The sequence below is a fragment of the Heterodontus francisci genome, unplaced genomic scaffold (assembly GCF_036365525.1).
Source record: "Heterodontus francisci isolate sHetFra1 unplaced genomic scaffold, sHetFra1.hap1 HAP1_SCAFFOLD_59, whole genome shotgun sequence".
NCBI lineage: Eukaryota > Metazoa > Chordata > Chondrichthyes > Heterodontiformes > Heterodontidae > Heterodontus > Heterodontus francisci.
This window is the reverse complement of record NW_027140758.1, coordinates 960,205-983,070: the sequence shown is the minus strand read 5'-3', so window position 1 is coordinate 983,070 and position 22,866 is coordinate 960,205. Positions and strand designations below refer to the sequence as shown.

Sequence of the window (22,866 nt, the reverse complement as noted above, 5' to 3'; positions counted from 1 at the left end):
TTTGTTTTTATTCATTAATGGGCGCGAGTATCGCTGATAAGGCTGGCATTTATTACCCATCCCTAATTGCCGTTGAGAATGTGGTGGTGAGCTGCCTTCTTGAACTGATGCAGTCCATATGGTGCAGGAACACCCACAGTGCTATTGGGGAGGGAGTTCCAGGATTGTGACCCAACAACAGTGAAGAAATGGCGATATAGTTCCATGTCAGGATGGTGAGTGACTTGGAGGGGAACCTGCAGGTAGTGAGTTCCCATGCATCTGCTGCCCTTGTCCTTCGAGGTGGTAGTGGTCACGGGTTTGGAAGGTGCTGTTGAAGGATACTTGGCGAGATACTGCAGTGCATATGGAGATGGTACACACTGCAGCCACTGTGTACTGGTGGTGGAGGAAGTGAATGTTTAAGTTGGTGGGTTAGGTGCTGATCAAGTGGGCTGCTTTCTCCTGGATGGTGCTGAGCTTCTTGAGTGTTGTTGAGTGGGATGTATTCCATCCCACTCCTGACTTGTGCCTTGTACATGGTGGACAGGATTTGAGGTGGCAGGAGGCGAGATACTTGTTGTAGAATTCCTAATCTCTGACCTGCACTTATAGCTGCAGCATAGATGTGACTGGTCCAGTTTAGTTTCTGGTCAATGGTAACCCCCAAGTTGTTGATGGTGGGGGATTCAGTGATGATTATGCTGCTGAATATCAAAAGGTAGATGGTTTGATTCTCTCTCAATGGAGATGTTCACTGCTGAGCACTTGTGTGGCCAGAAGGTTGCTTGTCACTTATCAGCTCAAGCCTGAAGTTTGTACAGGTCTCGCTGCTTGTGGGCACAGACTGCTTCAGAATCTGAGGAGTTGTGAGTCATCAGCGAACATTCCCACTTCTGACTTATGTTGAAGGGAAAGTGATCAATGAAACAGCTGAGGATGTTTGGGCCGAGGACACTACCCTGAGAAAGTCCTGAGGCAGTGTCCTGGGCTGAGATGATTGGCCTCCACTAACCACAACCATCTTGCTTTGTGCGAGGTATGACTCCACCAAGTGGAGAGTTTTCCCCTTCATTCTCATTGACTTCGGGATCCTTGATGCCACACTCACTCAAGGGCAATCACTCTCACCTCTCCTCTAGAACTCCACTCTTTTGTGTCTGTTTGGACCAAGCTGCAATAAAAAATAAGAACAGAAGAAATATTAGCAGGAGTAGGCCATTTGGCCCCTCGAGCCTGTTCCACCATTCAATAGGATCATGGCTGACCAGATCATGGCCTCAACCCCACTTTCTTGCCTGCCCCCCATAACCCTTGACTTCCTTGTAGATAAAAATCTGTCAAACTCAGTCTTGAAGACATTCAATGACCCAACCTCCACTCCTCTCTGTGGTAGAGAATTCCAAAGATTAATGACTCTCTGAGAGAAGAAATTCCTCCTCATTTCCTTCTTAAATGGAAGACCATTATTCTGAAACTGTGTCCCCTAGTTCTAAATTCCACTATGAGGGGAAACATCCTCTCAGCATCCACCCTGTCAAGCCCCCTCAAAATCTTATATGTCTCAATACGATCACCTATCATTTTTCTTAACTCCAATGAGTATAGGTCCAACCTGATCAACTCTCCACATAAGACAACCACTTCATCACAGGAATCAATCCAGGGAACCTTCTCTGAACTGCCTCCAATGCAAGTATATCCCTCCTTAAATAAGGAGACCAAAACTACACAGTACTCGAGGTGTGGTTTCACCAACACCCTGTACATTTGCAGCAAGACATCTCTTCTTTTATACTCCATCCCCCTTGAAATAAAGGGCAACATTCCATTTGCCTTCCTAATTATTTGCTCTACCTGCATGGTAACTTTTTGTGATTCATGTACGAGGACACCCAGATCCTTCTATACCGCAGCATTCTGTAATCTCTCACAATTTAAACAATATTTTGCTTTTCCATTCTTCTTACCAAAGTGGATAACCTCACATTTTCCGACATTATACTCTACCTGCCAAGTATTTGCCTGGAGTCGAGGAACCCTGGCAGAACCTAAACTGAGCATCGATGAGCAGATTATTGCTAAGTGTCTGGTGCTTGATAGCACTGTTGATGACATCTTCCATCACTTTGCTGATGATTGATAGGAGACTGATGGGGTGGTAATTGGTCAGATTGGATTTGTCCTGCTTTTTTTTAATGGAGTGGGCACACCTGGGCAATTTTCCACATTGTCGGGTAGATGCCTGTGTTGTAACTCTCCTGGAACAGTGTGGCTGAGAGCACAGCTAGTTCTGGAGCACAAGTCTTCAGTACTAGAGCCGGGATGTTGTTAGGGCGTATTGTCGTTGCTGTATCGAGTGACTTCAGTTGTTTCTTGCTATCATGTGGAGTGAATCGAATTGGCTGAAGACTGGAAACTGTGATGCTGGGGACCTCAGGAGGCCGAGATGAATCATTCACTGAGCAATTTCTGATGTAAGATGGTTGGAAATGATTTAGCTTTGGCTCCACCATTATTGAGGATGGGGATTTTTTGGAGCCTCCTCATCTGGTTAGTTATTTAATTGTCCACCATCATTCATGACTGGATGTGGCAGGACTAAGGACCTGTGATCTGATCATGAGGGAGATATCCATGCATGGAGTGGTGGGATCTATGGAAAGTGATCCTGAAGAGGGTGTCCGAGCCTGGAGTGGCGGGATCTGTGGAGCGTGACCCTGACGTGTGTGTGCAAACCTGGAATGGAAGCTTTCTGTGGAGGTACAGGAGCAGGCCATTCAAACCCAGTATTTTATAAAGGTTTATCATAACTTATTTGCTTTTACTATATGTCTCTGTTAATAAAGCCAAGTGTCCTGTTTGCTCTTTGAAGCCTTTTCAAACCTTCTAAGATTGGTGTACATTGTCTCTCTGTTCCGGCACCCACTTTAGAATTGTAACATTTCATTTATATGGCCTCTCCTTATTCTTCCTCCCAAATTGTATCTCTTCACAATTCTCTGTGTAAATTTTATCTGCCATGTGAAAGCGCATTTTACCAGTTTTTTTAAGTTCCCCTGAAGTGTGTTACAATCACTGGCACAGGATGAAATTCTCGAGCATTCTTTGATGCAATCTCCATGGAAAGAGCAATCTTACATGCGAGCTCGAATGTGAGATTTTGTGTGTTTAGTATCTTTTCTCATCCACCAATATAAGCACAAATCTGTCTCATAATTTCTAAGAATATGCCAAAGTTGCAATGTAATGATAAATTCTTCATGCCACAATGCACTCACCAACTGTTTCACTACTTTTCTGATTTCTGCTTCCAAACTTCTAGCTTGCCGTGATCTCTAGTGGCTTCGGGTTGAAATGTTCCTCCAACTTGGTGATGATTGTTTTGAATGGCACATCTTTTGCCTTGATGGGAGCAGGAAGCTTTGTTAGCTGGTCATACACTTCCAGGCTAATTTCCATTGGCAAAATAGCTTTCTTGCCCTCAATAATTGCCTTATTCTGAGTCTTGACCTCTGCACTTTCACCTTCAAATTCCAAAATGTTATTAGCTCTGAAAAACATGTCCATTCTTTCAATATATGAACTGAATGGTTCTCAAGCCCTCTCATAAGTTCCTCACCTTCCGATGTATCCCATATGTGTGCAGCCATATTGTCCCAAATAAGCAATTTGAATCAGATGCACAGGAAGACCCTGCGGTATCTCATTCAACTGAAGAGACATTCTGTGGCCCAGGCTTCACACAATCCACCTAAAATCTCCACCATCCGAGCAGGTAGGTCACCAGGAGCTAGCTGATCCTGTTCACTGCAGTCCCTGCTGCTGTTTGCTGCCTATATTTACAGACTTTTATCTCATCCTCATCACCATTTTCTCCAATATATTCAGGGGGCATCAGCAGAGAAAATATACACCAAGCGTGGCAAGTGCAAGGAATTGTTTATTTGCGTCATTATGTCATGCACATAATATACAAATACATTGCCTGTGTGAATCATTTCTTGAGCACTTTTATACCAGATGTGTCTGAATAAATGGAACCCCGTCACAATAAACACTGTCACCTTTCAATGTTTAACGGAGAGGTTTGACGGCCTGATGTGTGTGATTCCCACATTAATGTGTTTCTACAAAGTTCGGAGAAAGATGGAGATATGAATAATTTGCAGGGAAATCTTTAAGCATATCTCCATGTTTCTCACTGACAAAGTTCTGCAAACACATGGATTCAGAAAGAACCTGAGTGCAAAATCAACAAAAATAAACACAGCCAGAGAGACTTGCAATAACCTGTAGCTCAGGGAAAGTACATGATGTTATGGAAGTGATTTTGATTTTTTTTTTGTGAATTTTTTTTTGAGGAATTCATCGTCAAACTTAATAAATGTCAGACCAGTTCTTTTTCAAGAGGGTACTGAAAGTACTAATTTGGCAACTATGTTTACTGGTTGTCACATGACTCAAGTTGAATGTAGAACAGAAACCCTGGTAACAGGGGGAAATGTGGACAGAGAAGTCAGTTGCGCCTCTTGATTGGACAAACCCGGCAGCAGCAGCACTCACCGAAGAGGGCAGAACAATCACAAGCTTTTATTCGTAGCAGTCATTGTGTTTTACCTTCTGGAGTGAGCAGCTGATAAAGTTAGCCTGAAGAAGTGTCAAGGAAGGAGAGAAGATCACAACCCACGTTGTTTTGCAGCAAATCTTTAAAAGACCCTGAGAACTTCACTGTGTCAATTCATCTCTTCTCCTGTCTTTGAAGAAAGTCTGCTAAAATTAATTTTCAACACTGCCTCTAAAAAACTGTTCTAAAAGACCCGAGTGACCTGTCTACGCACACTCAGAAGTTAGACTGTATGCCAGTTTTGGAACAACATATCTCATCTGCTGTTTTCTTCAGGAATGAACAAGTAATCAGCCCAAGTGTTGTTTTTGTCTTTAACAGAACTCAGAATTGTAAAAAATAATTCTTTTTTTTTCCGTTAACCGGTGTATGTATGTGTGCATGTGTGGGGCTGTGGGAAGAAAGGGGCTTTAAATGTTGGTTAAGGTAAAAAGGGAACTTTTAAAATTTCTACCTGTGTATTTATGCTTTATTTCATGACTAGTTAAAACTTGTTCTGTAATAAACTGATAATTTTGCTGTTCATTAAAGAAACATGGTCAGTGTCTTCTATTCTGGGAAGAATAGAGTACATGATTGACTGTTTCAGGAAGTGGGAAAAGTTAAAATATATGTTGTGACCTGTGGAGAAGTGGGATGAGAATATATAGAAGGGTCTGAAGAAGGGTCATTGACCTGAAACGTTAACTCTGCTTCTCTCTGCACAGATGCTGCCAGACCTGATGAGTATTTCCAGCATTTCTTGTTTTTATTTGAGATTTCCTGCATCTGCTGTATTTTCCTTTGATATTGATATTATATGAGAATAAATAGTGCACTCCTCTGATTTTAACTTTAACAACATCTGGCTCTGTAGCTTAGTTGGTTAAAGCACCTGTCTTGTAAACAGGAGATTCTGGGTTCAATTCCCCATAGAGCCTTGTTTCACATTTATGATGTAGAAGTTATCTCATCAATCGCTTCCATCTGTGTCCACTGAACTTTAAGTGAGAATTCAAATTACATGATGAATTTTCGTCACAGCCTTTGTGAAGGATGTGAGTTTGGAATGGCTGTTCCTCCTTGTGCAGAAATTCAGTCCTGATATTTCAAAGGCAACTTCTTTGATACAAATTTGTTCACACTTGCATTCAACCTGGAAAACAGCTCGACATTAATGTCACTGAAGGAAAGTGTGACTGCGTTGTATGTTTCAGAGTGTTTGTGTCGTTATGTGTTGCTTGTGACTGAGATTGGGACATGACGCAAGTGGGAGGGTTGATCTGAGGTTTGGAATATTTGTCAGTCAGCAACAAGAAAAATCAAAGGAACCAATTAAGAAAACCTGTGTCTCATGTGGTTACCGAGAAACGGTCAGAAGATATTAAACTTTGTTCTGTTCAATAAAGCTGTGTGAACTTTGACCTTTCCAGCCTTTCATAAACAGTCTTTGAAGTGTCTCGGTAACAATGTTCAGTGTTGATGAGAGTGGGGTCTGGGTGAGCATCTGCTGAGTGTGACAGGGTCAGGACTGGATGCAGGAAGTTCTCTGACAGTCTCTCTCTCTCTCGCTGATGGGTTTGAGTTGATTTTCAACTGGCAGCTGTTAGTGTTTCGATAAATCAAGTTCCCTCCACCCATTTTTTTGGACAGACAGTGTAGTTTAAGGATGTAAAGGGTTAATGCTGAAGACATTGGGATCAATCACTCCCACTGTCAGAGTGATGATGTAACAGTCACAGGACATGAGGTTTGGGAGGAGAGAGCAGCACCAAGGATGCTAGCTTAGGAGGCTTGATGAATGTGTATATAGTATTGTGTAAATTAGAAAAGAGTTCTTAGTTCTTTCAGCAGGAAATGTGTCCCGAAAATATATTGAGAAACTCACAATTTTATTACTCAGGAGTCGGAACACAGATATTAACTCCAAGTGACAGTTCTGGGTTCATTTAACAAAGAAAGGTAGAGAATAATATTGCTCACTGATTGAAATCCCCCAGTGAGGAGACAGTTAAACAGGTGATCTGTTGGGGCATCCTTCGATCCAAGGTTTCGGCAGCATTTAATCTCCCTTTTTGGTGAAATTCTCTGTTGTTTGCAACTTTTTTTTTATCCAGCTTTGATGGGCAAGTGAAAAAACTGAAAAAACTGAACAGTTCCATCCTTTCTTTTCTTCCTTCTTCCCTTCTTTCCATCAGTTTCTCTTTTCTGTCCCAGATCAATATAATGATGAGAATCCCAATTTAATCTGCTGTTTCTGGTGTTTTATCCATTCCAATCAAAGTCAATGTTCCAATCAAATCTATTTGTTATTCCACAGTGTCTCTCCATGTGTTTTATTCTGTTGTATTCTCTCACAGTCTGTTTGATGATCAATGTTACATCTCTCTCTCTGTTCTGGTGAAGATCAGAAGCAGTGATATCTGTTTACACCACCTGACAAGTCGGCCTGAGGCTGTGCCTCGCCGATCATGTGGAGTTAGGAACAGAGGAACATAGGAGCAGGAGTTGGCCATTCAGCCCATCGAGCCTGCCCCACCATTCAATATGATCATGGCTGATCATCCACTTCAATGCCCTTTTCCCCACACTTTCCTCATATTCCCATATGTCATTTGTATTTAGAAATCTGTCAATCTCTGCTTTAAACATACTCAACGACTGAGCTTCCACAGCCCTCTGGGGTACAGAATTCCAAAGATTCACAACCCTCCGTGTAAAGAAATTTCTCCTCATCTCTGTCCTAAGGAGCTTCCCCCTTATTTTGAAATTGAGCCTCTGGTTCTCGACTCCCCATCCATATGAAACATCTTAGCTGCATCTACCCTGACTGTCCTTTATGTATTTTGTAGGTTTCAATGAGATCACCTCTCATTCTTTGAAACTCTAGAGAATACAGCCCCAGTTTCCCAATCTCTCTTCATAGAACAGTCCCACCATCCCAGGAACAAGTCTGATGAACCTTCGTTGAACTCCCTCCATGGCAATAATATCCTTCCTAAGGTAAGGAGACCAAAACTGCACACAGTACTCCAAGTGCGGTCTAACCATGGTTCTGTACAATTGAAGCAAGAATTCACTACCCCTGTACTCAAATCCTCTTGTGATAAAGGCTAACATACTATTAGCCTTCCTAATTGCTTGCTGCACCTGCATGTTAGCTTTCAGTGACTTATTGACATGGATACCCAGATCACCCTTATATTCTGTACCTCAGCTAATAAAGGAAAGGATTCCATATACCTGCTGAACCACCTTATTGACCTGTACTGCTACTTCAGGAATCTGTGGACATTCACTCCAACGTCTCTCACTTCCTCTGCACAGTTCAGTGTTCTACCATTCATTGTGTATTCCTTTGCCTTTTTTGACCTCCCAAATGCATCACCTCACCCTTGTCCAATTTGAATTCCATTTACCACTTCTCTGCCCACCTGACCAGTCTATTGATATCTTCCTGCAGTATACAGCTATCCTCCTCCCTATCAACAACACGGACAATTTTTGTGTCATCTGCAAACATCTTGATTGTGCCCTCTACATTTATGTCCATATCATTAATATATACCACAAAAAGCAGGGGACCTAGTTCTGAGCCCTGTGGAACACCACTGGAAACAGTCCTCCAGTTGCAAAAACACCTGTAACCAATTCCTTTTTGTTTCCTGCCACTGAACCAATTTTGTGTCCAGCTTGCTACATTCCCCTGGATCCCATGTGCTTTTATTTTTTTTAACCACTTTGCCATGTGGGACCTTGTCAAAAGTGTTGCTAAAATCCATGTGCTTCCCTGAACAAATCCATGCTGATGATACTTGATTAATCTGTGCCTTTCTAAGTGACAGTTTATCCTGTCTCTCAGAATTAATTCCAATAATTCGCCCACTATTGAGGTTAGGCTGACTGGCCTTTAATCATTTGGTCGATCACTCGCTTCCTTTTTCAAGAATGGTGCAAAGTTAGCAATAAAAACAAAAAGTGCTGGACATACACAGCAGTTCTGGCAGCATCTGTGGAGAGAGAAGCAAAGTTAACTTTTCAGGTCATTGACCTTTCATCAGAACAGAAACGTTAACTTTGCTTCTCTCTCCACAGTTGCTGCCAGATCCGCTGTGTATTTCCAATGCAACTAGTTTTTATTTCAGATTTGCAGCATCTGCAGAATTATGCTTTTATTGCAGTGTTACGAGACCTCCAATCCTCTGACATCACACCCGTATCCAGTGAGGGATTGGAAACTGATGGTCAGACCTTCCACTATTTCCTCCCTGACTTCTTTAACAGCCTGGGGTACATTTCATCCGGCCCTGATGATTTATCCACTTTCAAGGATGCTAATCCCATTTATACTTCTTCTCTCCCTCAGTTTATCATGTCCAATACTTCACACTCCTTCTTCTTAATTACAATATCTGCATCACCCCCCTCATTTGTGCAGACAGTAAAATATTCATTAATAAACATACCAACATCTTCCACACTGACACATAGGTTACATTTTTAGGTCTTTGATGGGCCCTACTCTTTCCTCAGTTGCCTCTGACTGCAATGTATTGATGAAACATCTTTGGATTTGTTTTGATTTTGCTTGTCAATATTCTTTCGTGATCTCTGTTTGTTCTTCACCGCTACTCCCAAATACCTCTAGTCATGTCAAAACACAACTTATCAGAAGGGGAATTTGAACCCACCCCTGCAGAGAGAATTGTGATCTGAATGAACCGTCTCAGACTGCTCGACCATCCTGACTACCGCATGTGTATGTTTAATGCTGACGAAATTATCCATTCATTGTGAAAGTATTTGTGAGATTGTGGAAATGTCTGGAAGAGGAAAGACCAGCGGGAAAGCTCGGTCCAAGGCCAAGTCTCGCTCCTCCCGGGCTGGACTGCAGTTCCCGGTGGGCCGTGTTCTCAGGCTCCTGAGAAAGGGTAACTATGCTGAGCGTGTGGGTGCCAGAGCCCAGGTCTATCTGGCTGCTGTGCTCGAGTATCTGACCGCTGAAATCCTCGAGCTGGGTGGTAACGCGGCCCGGGACAACAAGAAGACCTGCATCATTCCCAGACACCTACAGCTGGCCGTCCTCAATGATGAGGAGCTCAACAAGCTGCTGGGAGGGGTGACCATCGTTCAGGGTAGGGTGCTGCCTAATATCCAGGCCGTGTTGCTGCCCAAGAAAACCAGCGCTCCGGGCACCAAAGCCAAGTCAATCTGCCAGGATTTTTTCAAATACTCAAAGGCTCTTTTCAGAGCCACCCACAGTATCTGAAAGGGCTGATTACTGTCTGAAGTCTGCTGTACCCACACCTCTGTCTATCCCTCTTCATCTGGAACAACCAGCGTCATCTTCCATTCCTTTCACCATTATGTGTTTAACTAGCTTCTCCTTATAGTCAGTCCAATATCAATGTACTAATGAAATGATCTGTGTCAGTGCTGGCAATTTCCATAGAATCAGAGAAAAATTAGGGCACAGAAGGAGCCCATTCAGCCCATCGTGTTTGCTCTGGCCGAAAAAACTAGCCACCCAATCTATTCCCAACTTCCAGCACCTGATCCGTAGACTTGCAGGTTGCAGCACTTCAGGTGCATGTCCAGGTATTTTTAAATGAGTTGAGGGTTTCTGCCTCCACCACCCTTCCTGGCAGCGAATTCCAGACACCCACCACCCTCTGGGTAAAAACGTTTCCCCTCATGTCCCCTCTAATCCTTCTACCAATCACCTTAAATCTGTGCCCCCTGGTAACTGACCTCCCCACCAGGGGAAACAGGTCCTTACTGTCCACTCTGTCTAGGCGCCTCATAATTTTGTACACCTCATTCAAGTCACCCCTCAGACTCCTCTGTTCTAAGGAAAACAACCCGAGCCGCTCCAATATTTGCTCATAGCTGCAACTTTCCAGCCCTGGCAACGTTCTTGTAAATCTCCTCTGTATTCTCTCCAGAGCAATTATGTCCTTTCTGTAATGTGGTGACCAGAACTGTACGCAATACTCCAGCTGTGGCCTAACCGCCGTTTTATACAGTTCTAGCACTACATCCCTGCTTTTCTATTCTATACCTTGGCCAATAAAGGAAAGCATTCTATATGCCTTCTTCACCACTCTATCTACCTGTCCTGCCACTTTCAGGGACCTGTGGACATGCACTCCAAAGTCTCTCACTTCTTCTACCCCTCTCAATATCTTCCCGTTTATTGTGTCTTCCCTTACTTTGTTTGCCCTCCCCAAATGCATTCCCTCACACTTCTCCAGATTGAATTCCATTTGCCATTTTTCCGCCCACTCAACCAATCCATTCATATCATTCTGAAGTCTACAGCTATCCTCCTCACTATCAATTACACGGCCAATTCTTGTGTCATCAGCAAATTTCCCAATCATACCTCCCACATTTAATTCCAAATCATTAATATATACCACAAACAGCAAGGGACCCAGCACTGAGCCCTGTGGAATGCCACTGAAAACTGCTTTCCATTCGCAAAAACATCCGTTGATAACTATCCTTTGTTTCCTGTCACTGAGTCAATTTTGGATCCAACCTGCCACATTCCCCTGTATTCCATGTGCTTTCATTTTACTGACCAGTCTGCCATGTGGGACCTTACTAAAATCCATGTAGACCACATCCACCACACTATCCTCATCAATGTTTCTTGTTACTTCCTCAAAAAACTCAATCAAGTTAGTGAGACATGACCTTCCCTTAACAAATCCATGCTGACTATCCCTGATTAATCCGTGCCTTTCTAAGGGGCAGTTTATCCTGTCCCTCAGAATTGATTCTAATAATTTACCCACCACCGAGGTCAGACTGACCGGCCTATAATTATTTGGCCTATCCCTCACATCCTTTTTAAATAATAGTACAACGTTCGCAGACCTCCAATCCTCCGGCACCTCCCTCATATCCAGTGAGGATTTCAAGATGATCCCCAGCGCATCCACTATTTCCTCCCTGGCTTCCTTTAACAACCTCAGATGCAAACCATCCGGCCCTGGTGATTTATTCATTTTGAAGGATGTCAGACCCTCTAGTACTTCCACTCTCATTATGCTTATCGTATCTAATATTTCACACTCCTCTTCTTTGTCTGCATCATCCCTCTCCTTTGTGAAGGCAGAGACAAAAACTCATTAAGAACCCCACACACATCTTCTGCATCCACTCATACGTTCCCTTGTACATCTCTGATAGGCCGTACCTTTCCCTTAGTTATCCTCTTACTCTTAATGTACTGAAAGAACATCTTTGGGGTTTCCTTCAAGTAGTTGTATCCAGTCCACATCCACCAAGTCACCTCTCAGTTTTGTAAAATTTGCCTTCCCCCAATTTAGATCTTTTACTTCTGTTGTATCTTTGTCCTTTTACATGATTATGCCAAAACCAATTGCAGTATGGTCACTAGGGGTGGTGGTGGCGTAGTGGTCTTGTCAGTGGACTTGTCAGTGGATTAGTAACCCAGACACCTAGGGTATTGCTCAGGGGACGTGGGTTCAAATCCCACCATTGAAATTTAAATCCAAATAATAAATCTGCAATTAAAAAGCAAGTCTAATGATGGCCGTGAAACAATTGTTGATGGTTGTAAAAACCCATCTGGTTTACTCATGCCCTTTAGGGAAAGAAATCTGCTGTTCTTGTCTGGCCTGCATGCGACTGCAGACCCACAGCAATGTGGTTGACTCTGAAATGGCCGAGCTAGCCACTCAGTTGAAACTAAACACTACGAAGTCAATAAAAAGGACTGAAACCAGACGGACCACCCGGCGTCGACCTGGGCACCAGAAATGACAATGGCAAACCCAGCGCTGTCGAACCTGCAAAGCCCTCCTTAGTAACATCTGGTGGCTTGTGTTAAGTTGGGAGAGCAACAGCCTGACGTAGTCATACTCACAGAATCATACCTTACAGGCAATGTCGCAGACACTGCCATCACCATCCCTGGGTATGTCCTGTCCCACGGGCAGGACAGACTCACCAGAGGTGTCGGTTAAGTAGAGAGGGAATTGCCCTGGAAGTCCTCAACATCGACTCTGGACCCCATGAGGTCTCATGGCATCAGATCAAACAATGGACAAGGAAACCTCCTGCTGATTACCACCTACTGCACTCGCTCAGCTGATGAGTCAGTACTCCTCCATGTTGAACAGCACTTGGAGGAAGCACTGAGGGTGGCAAGAGCACAGAATGTACTCTGGGTGGGGGACTTCAATGTCCATCACCAAGAGTGGCTCGGGAGCATCTCTACTGGCCGAATCCTAAAGGACATATCTGCTAGTGCTGCTTGATGGCAATGTTGATGACACCTTCCATCACTTTAGGCCCCATCAGTCTACTCTCAATCATCAGTAAAATGATGGAAGGTGCCATCAAGCGGCACTCGCTTAGCAATAACCTGCCTCAGTGACACTCAGTTTGGGTTCTGCCAGGGCCACTCAGCTCCTGACCTCATGACAGCCTTGGTTCAAACATGGACAAAAGAGGTGAGGTGTGAGTGATTGCCTTTGACATCAAGGCAGTATTTGACCGAGTATGGCATCAAGGAGCCCGAGCAAAACTGAGGTCAATGGGAAAACCCTCCCCTGGCTGGAGTCATACCGAGCGCAAAGGAAGATGGTTGTGGTTGTTGGAGGTCAATCATCTGAGCTCCAGGACATCACTGCAGGAGCTCCTCAGGGTAATGTCCTCAGCCCAACCATCATCAGCTGCTTCATCAATGACCTTCCTTCAATCAGAAGGTCAGAAGTGGGGATGTTCGCTGATGATTGCACAATGTTCAGCACCATTCATGACTCCTCAGATACTGAAGCAGTCCGTGTAGAAATGCAGCAAGACATGGACAATATCCAGGCTTGGGCTGATAAGTGGCAAGTAACATTTGGGCCGCACAAGTGCCAGGCAATGACCATCACCAACAAGAGAGAATCGAACTAACTCCTCTTGACATTCAATGGCATTACCATTGCTGAATCCCCCACTATCAACATCCTAGGGGCACCATTGGCCAGAAGCTGAACTGGAGTAGCCATATAAATACCGTGGCTACAAGAGCAGGTCAGAGGCTAGGAATCCTGAGGCGAGTAACTCACCTCCTGACTCCCCAAAGCCTGTCCACCATCTACAAGGCACAAGTCAGTAGTGTGTTGGAATAGTCTCCACTTGCCTGGATAGGTGCAGCTCCAACAACACTCAAGAAGCTCAACACCATCCAGGACAAAGCAGCCCACTTGATTGGCACCCCATCTACAAACATTCACTCCCTCCACCACCGACACACAGTTGCAGCAGTGTATACCATCTACAAGATGCACTGCAGCAATGCACCAAGGCTCCTTGAACAGCACCTTCCAAACCTCTGACCTCTACCAACTAGAAGTACGAGGGCAGAAAATGTATGGGAACACCACCACCTGCAAGTTCCCCACCACGACCCACACCATCCTGACTTGGAACTATTTCGCTGATCCTTCACTGTCACTGGGTCAAAATCCTGGAACTCCATTCTGAATAGCACTGTGGGTGCACCTACCCCAAATGGACTGCAGCGGTTCAAGAAGGAAGCTCACCACCACCTTCCCAAGGGCAATTAGGGATGGGTAATTAATGCTGACCTGGCCAGCGATGCCCAAAATCCCATGAATGAATAAAAAAAAGCTATCTCCAAAATGGTCACCCACTGCTTCTTGCCCAGTATCATTACTGAAGACTCGCTCTAGAATTGTGCCCCCTCTCATTGGGCTTGTGATGTGCTGGCTATGAAAGTTCTCTTGAATGCAGTTCAAGAATTTTGTGCCCCCTGTGCCCTTCACACTGTTTGTATCCCAGTTGATATTGGGATAGTTGAAATCCCCAACTATAATTTCCCTATAGTTTTGCACTCAGCAGTTTGCCTACATATTTGTTCTTCTATCTCTCTCTCACTATTTGGGGGTCTACAGTACACTCCTAGTAGTGTGGCTGCCCCTTTTTTATTTCTGAGCTCCACCCATATGGCCTCATTTGATGATTCATTTAGCATATAATCCCTCCTCAAAGCTGTATGCCTTCCTTAACTAATAATGCTACACTCCCACCTTTTTTATCCCTATGCCACATGCAAACTCTATATCCAGAGATGTTGAGCTGCCATTCTTGCCCTCTTGAAGCCAAGTTTCCCTTATTGCAATGATATTGTGTTACCATGTGTGGGCACAATGGCACAGTGGTTAGCACCACAGCTCCAGGAACCCGGGTTCGATTCTGGGTACTGCCTGTTTGGAGTTTGCAAGTTCTCCCTGTGGGTTTTCGCCGGGTGCTCCGGTTTCCTCCCACAGCCAAAGACTTGCAGGTTGATAGGTAAATTGGCCATTGTAAATTGCACCTAGTGTAAGTAGGTGGTCGGGAATATGGGATTACTGTAGGGTTAGTATAAATGGGTGGTTGTTGGTCAGCACAGACTCAGTGGGCCAAAGGGCCTGTTTCAGTGCTGTATCTCTAAATAAAAATAAAAAGTGTGATGTTACTTTATCAGCGCAGGCTTGGAGGGCCGAATGGCCTGTTCCTGTGCTGTATTGTTCTTTGTGTCTATCTGTGCCCTCAGCTCATCAGCTTTATTTACTATATGAATAGACATACAAGTATAAAAATTAGGAGCAGGAGTAGGCCATTCGACCCCTAGACCCTGCTTCCCCATTCAATAAGTTCACGGCTGAACTGATTACTCCACATTCCCGCCTACCCCCGATAACCTTTCACCCCTTTGCTGATCAAGAATCGATGTCCCTCTGCCTTAAAAATATTCAAAGTCTCTGCTTCCACCGCCTATTGAGGAAGAGAGTTCCAAAAACTCACCACCCTCTGAGGGAAAAAAAGTCTCCTCATCTCTGTCTTAAATGGGTGACCCCTTATTTTTTAGCAGTGACCCCTAATTCCAGATTCTCCCACAAGGGGAAACATCCTTTCCACATCCACCCTGTCAAGACTCCTCAGGGTCTGATATGTTTCAATCAAGTTGCCTCTTTAAATAAATAAATATCCTTTAACACTGCCAAATTCCTCTGCTGCACACTTTTTAAACTTTGCTTCCTCTGTCTTTCAGAGTCATTCGCTAATTTTCTGCCTCCCGTTCCCTGCCCTGAAATTGCCCTGTCTGAAACTGCCCTCAGGTTCCCAACAAGCTGCCAAATTAGTTTAAACAATCCCCAACAGCACCTGCAAGGATATTCATCCCAGTCCTGTTCAGGTGCAGACTGTTCGACTTATATAGGTCCTACCTTCCCCAGAACTGGTCCCAATGCCCCGAAATCTGAAGCCCTCCTTCCTGCACCATCTCTCCAGCCATGCATTCATCTGGTGTATTCTCCTATTTCTATACTCACTAGCATGTGGCCTTGGGAGTAATTTGGAGATTACTACCTTTGAGGTCCTGCTTGCTAATCTCTTTCCTAACTCCCTAAACTCAGCCTGAAGGATCTCATCCCTCTTTCTTCCTATATCGTTGGTACCAATGTGGACCACGACCTCTGGCTGTGCATCCTTGCCCTCCAGAATGCTCTGTAGCCAGTGATATCCATGATCCTTGCACCAAGGAGGAAACCTGGTTTGCGAGCACTGAAATACCTATCTGTTCCCCTAACTATACAATCCCCTACCAGTATTGCTCTCTTGTATTTTCTACTCCCTCCCTGCACAGCTGAGCCACCCATGGAGTTCTGGTCATGACTCTCACTGCACTCTCCAGAGGAACCCTCTCTCCCATCAGTACTCAGAACTGAATACCACTTAGAAAGTGGGATGCCCCCCAGGGACTCCTGCACTACCTGCCTTGACCTTCTTGTCTGTCTGGCAAACTCCCAATCCCTCTCAGCCTGTGCTCTCTTCAGCTCCGAGGTGACAACCTGCTGAAAAGCCCTATCCACGTAGTTCTCTGCCTTGCAGATGCACAACAGTGACTCCAGTTGCTGCACGAGTTCTGAAACCTGGAGCTCAAGCTTCTGCAGCTGGTGTCACTTCCTGCAGATGTGTTTGTCAAGGACACATGGTGCATCCATGACTTCCCACATACCACAGGAGGCACATTCCACTTGGCCGAGCTGCCCTGCCACAACGTAGCTGTACAACCTCATTATTGCTCGTGTAATAAGTGTAATAAGTAGAATTATTTACCAGTTACTCACCAATCAGCTTCTTCCCCTGTACCATGGAGGCTGAAAAGGCAGAAAAGAAAAGACCAAACAGCACCTCCTTCCCCTGGTCAGTGAAGTCCCTCACACATCAACTCACAGCTTTACACTCTGTCCAAACAGCACTTTCTAATGAGTAATTATTATAAATTACACTAACTAAAACATTAGTAACCTAACCGATTACAAGGTAGCTATTTGAGGGTTTTTAAACAAAGAGCTTTTTCCCCTATCCTGATTTCAGGTCCCACTCTGGACACTTGCTTTTGATTCCAGGACACTGAGGGCAGGGTGCTGCCGAATATCCAGGCCGTGCTGCTGCCCAAGAAAGCCAGCGCTCTGGGCACCAAAACCAAGTCAATCTGCCAGGATTTTATCAAATACCCAAAGGCTCTTTTCAGATCCACCCACAGTATCTGAAAGGGCTGATTACTGTCTGAAGTCTGCTGTACCCACACCTCTGTCTATCCCTCTTCATCGAGAACAACCAGCGTCATCTTCCATTCCTTTCACCATCATGTGTTTAACTCGCTTCTCCTTATAGACAGTCAGATATCAATGTAATAATGAAATGGTCTGTGTCAGTGCTGGCCATTTCCCTGTCCTGATTTCAGACCCCACTCTGGACACTTGTTTCCCATTCCAGGTCCTTCTTGTATTAATATTCAGCACCACCTGTCAGTCAGAAACTTGTCTCAATGAACCGATCCTTTTACTGAACTTCCAACTGCTGCTGTCCATTTCTCGAGGGAGAGAGCAGCTCACTGTGTCAGGATGTGAGGGGAATGTAACCCGGCTGCTGGTGAGAAGGTCCCGTCTTCTCAATCAAAAGCCTTTTATTTTATTATAGTGATTCACAGATTCCCAGCTGGTCCGTTGAGGATTTTGTTTTCACAGAAATAACTTGTTAAATACAAATCTGATTCCAACACGTCAATAACAGGACAGAATGGGAACCTTTTAAAAGGATGCAGCAACTATTTCAGTGGCTTCTCACTGTCCCCCTGAAGCCTGTGTGAAGGGGAATTACCAATCGTCTGTAATTTATTACTTCCACACCGAGTTTGAGTTATTTGTCGCGTGAAAGATTGCTGAACGGAGTCTTTTACTGTCAGTTACGGATAAGAAGTTGACAAAAATTGGCAAAATAAAGTTGTTCATAAAATAGCGCCAGCAATTTGAGTCGGTATAAGCAGAATTGTGTTTTAAAAGCTTTTTTTAAAAATCATGATGGGAAAATAGATTTTTATGTACTTTTCCAGTCGATCACTTCTTTTCCATAGTGAAATTGGCGGCTTTCACGAATTCAAATATTCTGCCAGGTTGACAGGTTCAGCCAATGATTTGCTGTATTTTGTGCTTCGAGGTTCTCCGATTGGATCATTCATTTTATCTAATGACCGTTGGCCTAATGGATAAGGCGTTTGACTTCAGTGTATTTCATGATGTCATCAGAAAATTGCAGGTTCGAATCCTGCCACGGTCATTTTGACCCAAAGGGATTATGCAGGGCTTTGGGGATCGAGTCGGGGGCTGAACAGATTGGAAACCCGACTTGGACTTGATGGGGCGAATGGCCTCCTCATGTGTGTCACTGACTTTATGAGAAGAGGGTGACCAATCAGAAATGGGCTGGGGTGACAGCGGGTTCAAACTGCAGGAATTCCAGGTCCCTCAATGACTGAGCTGAAACTGATCAGTTTCACTGCAGGAAACACCGTCTCGGGGGAAATAACATCACAAATAATACCATTTGACTAATTATTCAATTATAAAACAATGGGCAGATGTGAAGGTGTGATGTTACTTTTCACTGTGAGGGGAGAATCCGCCATATGGGTAAATCAACAACTTTATAACATCGTCAGTACGTTTAGAAAAGAAACGATGAAAACTCTCCCCATAACCCTTGTGCGTTGGAAAGGCTCAATTCAGAGATTGGAATATAACGAGAGCACAACATAAATCATTAACTGTTATTTCCGGCATAAAACACACCCCAGCTCCCGTTCCCATGTCACTGCTGTCCCTATGAGGCGGTGGGTGACTCTGAAAAGAGACTTTGTTTTGTGTTTGAGAGAAATGGTCGAGTTTTTTGACTGCCGAATCCACAGGGAGTGCGGCCCTGCCGTTTCAGAGCAGACACCACATGGTTACATCTTGCGCTTGACCTGCTCAGTGCAGGTGACCACTTCACTGATGCTGCATTCTGCAGGAAAACCACAAAGATCCTCCCAGGCAGTGAAACTCATCTTCCCAGAATCTCCATACCAGATTGAAACAGAAAACATAGACAGTGAGAAAGTTCCAGAGAGTTACTTAAAATTAAAACCAATTAAATAAACCAATTCTAGAGAGATGTTGGTGCAGCTTTTTTAGAGAGATTGTGGGTGGCTCTTAAAAGAGCCGTTGTGTTTCGAGTGTTTTCACCACATGGTGGAGTTTTACTTGGAGTTGATGTACTTGGTCACTCACTTTGTCCCTTCTCACATTCCGAGTGCTTTGTTGGGTGGAAATGTTTCTTCAGGCAGTTTCAACAGCTCAGAGCCGACATTGAGTCTGAAACCAGAAATGGGAGTACGGGACACAGACAAGGAATTGAGGCTGAACCTTTATAAATCTCACTGGTTATAGGCCTCAGCTAGAGCATTCTGTCTAATTCCATGTTCCACACTTTAGCAGGAATGTCAAGGCCTCAGAGAGGGCACAGAGGAGATTTACTAGAATGGTATCAGAGATGCACGAATTCAGCGAATGTGGAAAGAATAGGGGTCTGGGGTGTGTGAAGCTGGGGTCCTTCTTCTTCGAGCAGAGATGTTAATGAGGCAGTTAATAGTTGTGTTCAACATTGTGAAGAGTTTTTATAAGAACAAAGAAGTTTGACTACAATTAGACAGAGCCTTGGTGAGATCACACCTGGAGCACTGTGTACAGTTTTGGTTCCCCTTATCTAACGAAGGACATTCTTGCCTTGAAGTGTAACAAAGTGTCACTCGATTGCTTCCTGGGATGAGGGAATTGTCCGATGAGAAGAAATTGAGTCGACAAGGCCGATATTCCTCGTACTCGGCCCTGTGGGACTGGGTCGGCCCGGACCTGCTGGAAGTATACGAGAGTATGCTCCTGGCCGGCAGCATGTCAGAATATATGAGGAAAGGCATCATCACCCTCATTTACAAGCGGAAGGGGGAGAGGGCAGAAATCAGCAATTGGCGGCCCATCTCACTGCTTAATGTTGACTACAAGATACTGTCCAAAGTCATAGCCAGTCAAGTCAAGTCTGCTCTGGAGTTGGTGATCCACCATGATCAGACCTGTACTGTACCGGCAGGAAGATCTCTGATAGTCTCGTGCTACTCAGGGGTACGATCGCCGACGTACGGTACAGGAGGGTGGACACCTGCCTCATCAGCCTGGACCAGGAGAAGGCTTTTGACAGGATATCGCACACCTACATGATGGACGTGCTTTCCAAAATGGGGTTTGGGGAGGGAATCTGCAATTGGATCAAACTGCTCTACACAAACATCAGTAGCGCAGTCTCAATCAACGGGTGGGAATTGGAAAGTTTCCCGATCAAATCTGGAGTCAGACAGGGCTGTCCTCTCTCCCCGGTCTTGTTTGTTTGCTGTATTGAACCCTTTGCTGAGTCTATTTGGAAGGATGCGAGCATAAGAGGGTTGACAATCCCAGGCAGCGGAGGCACTCAGGTCAAAACCTCCCTGTACATGGATGATGCCGCCGTCTTCTGCTCGGATCTGCTGTCCGTGCGCAGACTGATGAGCATCTGCGACCAGTTCGAACTGGCCTCGGGAGCCAAAGTTAACCACGGCAAGAGCGAGGCCATGTTCTTTGGGAACTGGGCTGACCGATCCTTTGTCCCCTTCACCGTCAGGTTAGACGACCTGAAGGTGCTGGGGATATGGTTCGGAAGGGAGGGGCAGCGATCTCTCTCCATTGTGGGTAAGAACCTGGTCATCAGGTGCGAGGCACTCACGTTGTTGCTGTACATGGCGCAGGTCTGGCCCATACCCCACTCCTGCGCTGTGGCAGTCACCCGAGCCATTTTCTGCTTCATCTGGGGATTTAAAATGGACCGGGTCCGGAGGGACACGATGTTCAAATCTCTGGACAAGGGCGGGAAAAATGTACCCAACGTGGCCCTCATCCTGATGACCACCTTCGTGTGCGGCTGCATCAAGCTGTGTGTAGACCTCCAGTACGCAAACTCCAACTGTCACTACGTGCTGAGGTTCTATCTGTCCCCGGTGTTGTGAAGGATGGGCCTGGTCACATTGCCGCGGAACGCTCCATGCAGTTGGGCCGTGCCGTACCACCTATCCTTCGTGGAGCAGTTTCTGCAAGAAAACACCTTTGACCACCGGTCCATCAGGCAGTGGTCTGCACGGAATGTCCTCAAGGCCCGACGGGAAAAGGAGACAGTGGATCCTGTCGGATGGTTCCCCGAGCAGACTGTCAAAGTCATTTGGCGGAATGCCTCATCACCAGAACTTTTAAACAAGCACCAAGATGTAGCTTGGCTGGTGGTGAGAAGGGCCCTCCCCATCAGATCCTTCATGCACACCCGACGTCTCGCCCCCTCCGCACAATGCCCCCGTGGTGGCTGTGGTGGGGAAGAGAGGGTCACCCACCTCCTCCTGGAATGTGTTTTCGCAAAGCAGGTGTGTAAAGAGATCCAGTGGTTTTTTTCGAGGTTCATCCCAAGCAGCTCTGTAACACAGGAGTCTGTGCTCTACGGGCTGTTCCCAGGGACGCACACCGAGACAAACATCAACTGCTGCTGGAGGACTATCAATTTGGTGAAAGACGCCCTTTGGTCTGCCCGAAATTTGCTGGTCTTCCAGCGAAAAGAGTTGTCCACCACCGAATGTTGCAGACTGGCACATTCCAATGTCCAGGACTACGTGCTGAGGGACGCACGAAAGCTTGGGGCAGCCGCAGCAAAGGCTCAATGAGGAAAGACCACTGTGTAAGCTCCCCCCACCAAGCTGAACTGAGGGGTTGGATCCATGGGAAACCCCTCGAACTGTATCGTTGATATTTTCAATTGCTGTAAATGTAAAACTGTAATTGGCATGACAATTGTGAAATGGAAGGGTTGTGAAGAAACTCATGACAGTATTGAAGGAAACTGATCTCCCTTGCAATGTTTGTATTTTTTGGTGCTGCTTGGAAACTGTTTGGCAATGTAATTTTTACAGATTTTTATGAATAAAGTATATTTTGGAAATTAAAAAAAAGATATTCCTCAGAATTTAGAAGAGTGAGAGGTAATCTTACTGGCACCTAAAAATCTTAAGGGATTTAACAGGGTAAATGCTGGGAGGATGTTTCCTCTGGCTGGGGAATCTAGAACTAGGGATCACCGTCTCAGTATAAATGGCTCAATCATTTAGGACTGAGAAGAGGAGAATTTCTTTTCACTCAAAGTATTGTGAATCTTTGGAATTCTCTACACACAGTGGTTAGCACCGCAGCCTCACAGCTCCAATGATCTCGGTTCCGTTCTGGGTATTGCCTGTGCGGAGTTTGCAAGTTCTCTCTGTGACCCCGTGGGTTTCCGCCGGGTGCTCCGGTTTCCTCCCACAGCCAAAGACTTGCAGGTTGATAGGTAAATTGGCCATTGTAAATTGCCCCGAGTGTAGATAGGTGGTAGGAGAATGGTGGGGATGTGGTAGGGAATATGGGATGAATGTAGCATTAGTATAAATGGGTGATTGTTGGTTGGCACAGACTCGGTGGGCCGAAGGGCCTTTTACAGTGCTGTATCTCTCTGTGACTCTAGAGATGTGGATGCTCAATCATTGGGTATATCCAAGAGAGAGATCGATAGGTTTTTGGATACTAAGGGAATCAAGGGATCTGTGCTAGTGTTGTAAGTTGGAGTTGATGTAGGAGATCAGCTGTGATCTTATCTGAATAATAACAGAAGATTCTGGAAACGCTCAGCAGTTCCAGCAGTATCTGTGGAGAGAGGAAAGGAGCAGCAATGTTTCAGGTCTATAGAAGGGTCACAGAACTGGACCATTAACCCGAGCTTCTCTTCTCCACAGTTGTTTCCGGACTGGCTGAGTGTTTTCAGTATTTTAGGCT

At 45.1% G+C, this 22,866-nt stretch overlaps 1 non-coding gene across 1 annotated transcript; it reads left to right on the top strand.

Moving 5' to 3' along the window:
* The first annotated feature begins 5,452 nt into the window (after positions 1–5,452).
* trnat-ugu (transfer RNA threonine (anticodon UGU)) lies at positions 5,453–5,526 on the top strand. The gene has a single exon. It is a non-coding gene; the product is annotated as a tRNA-Thr (tRNA).
* The last annotated feature ends 17,340 nt before the right edge of the window (positions 5,527–22,866 follow it).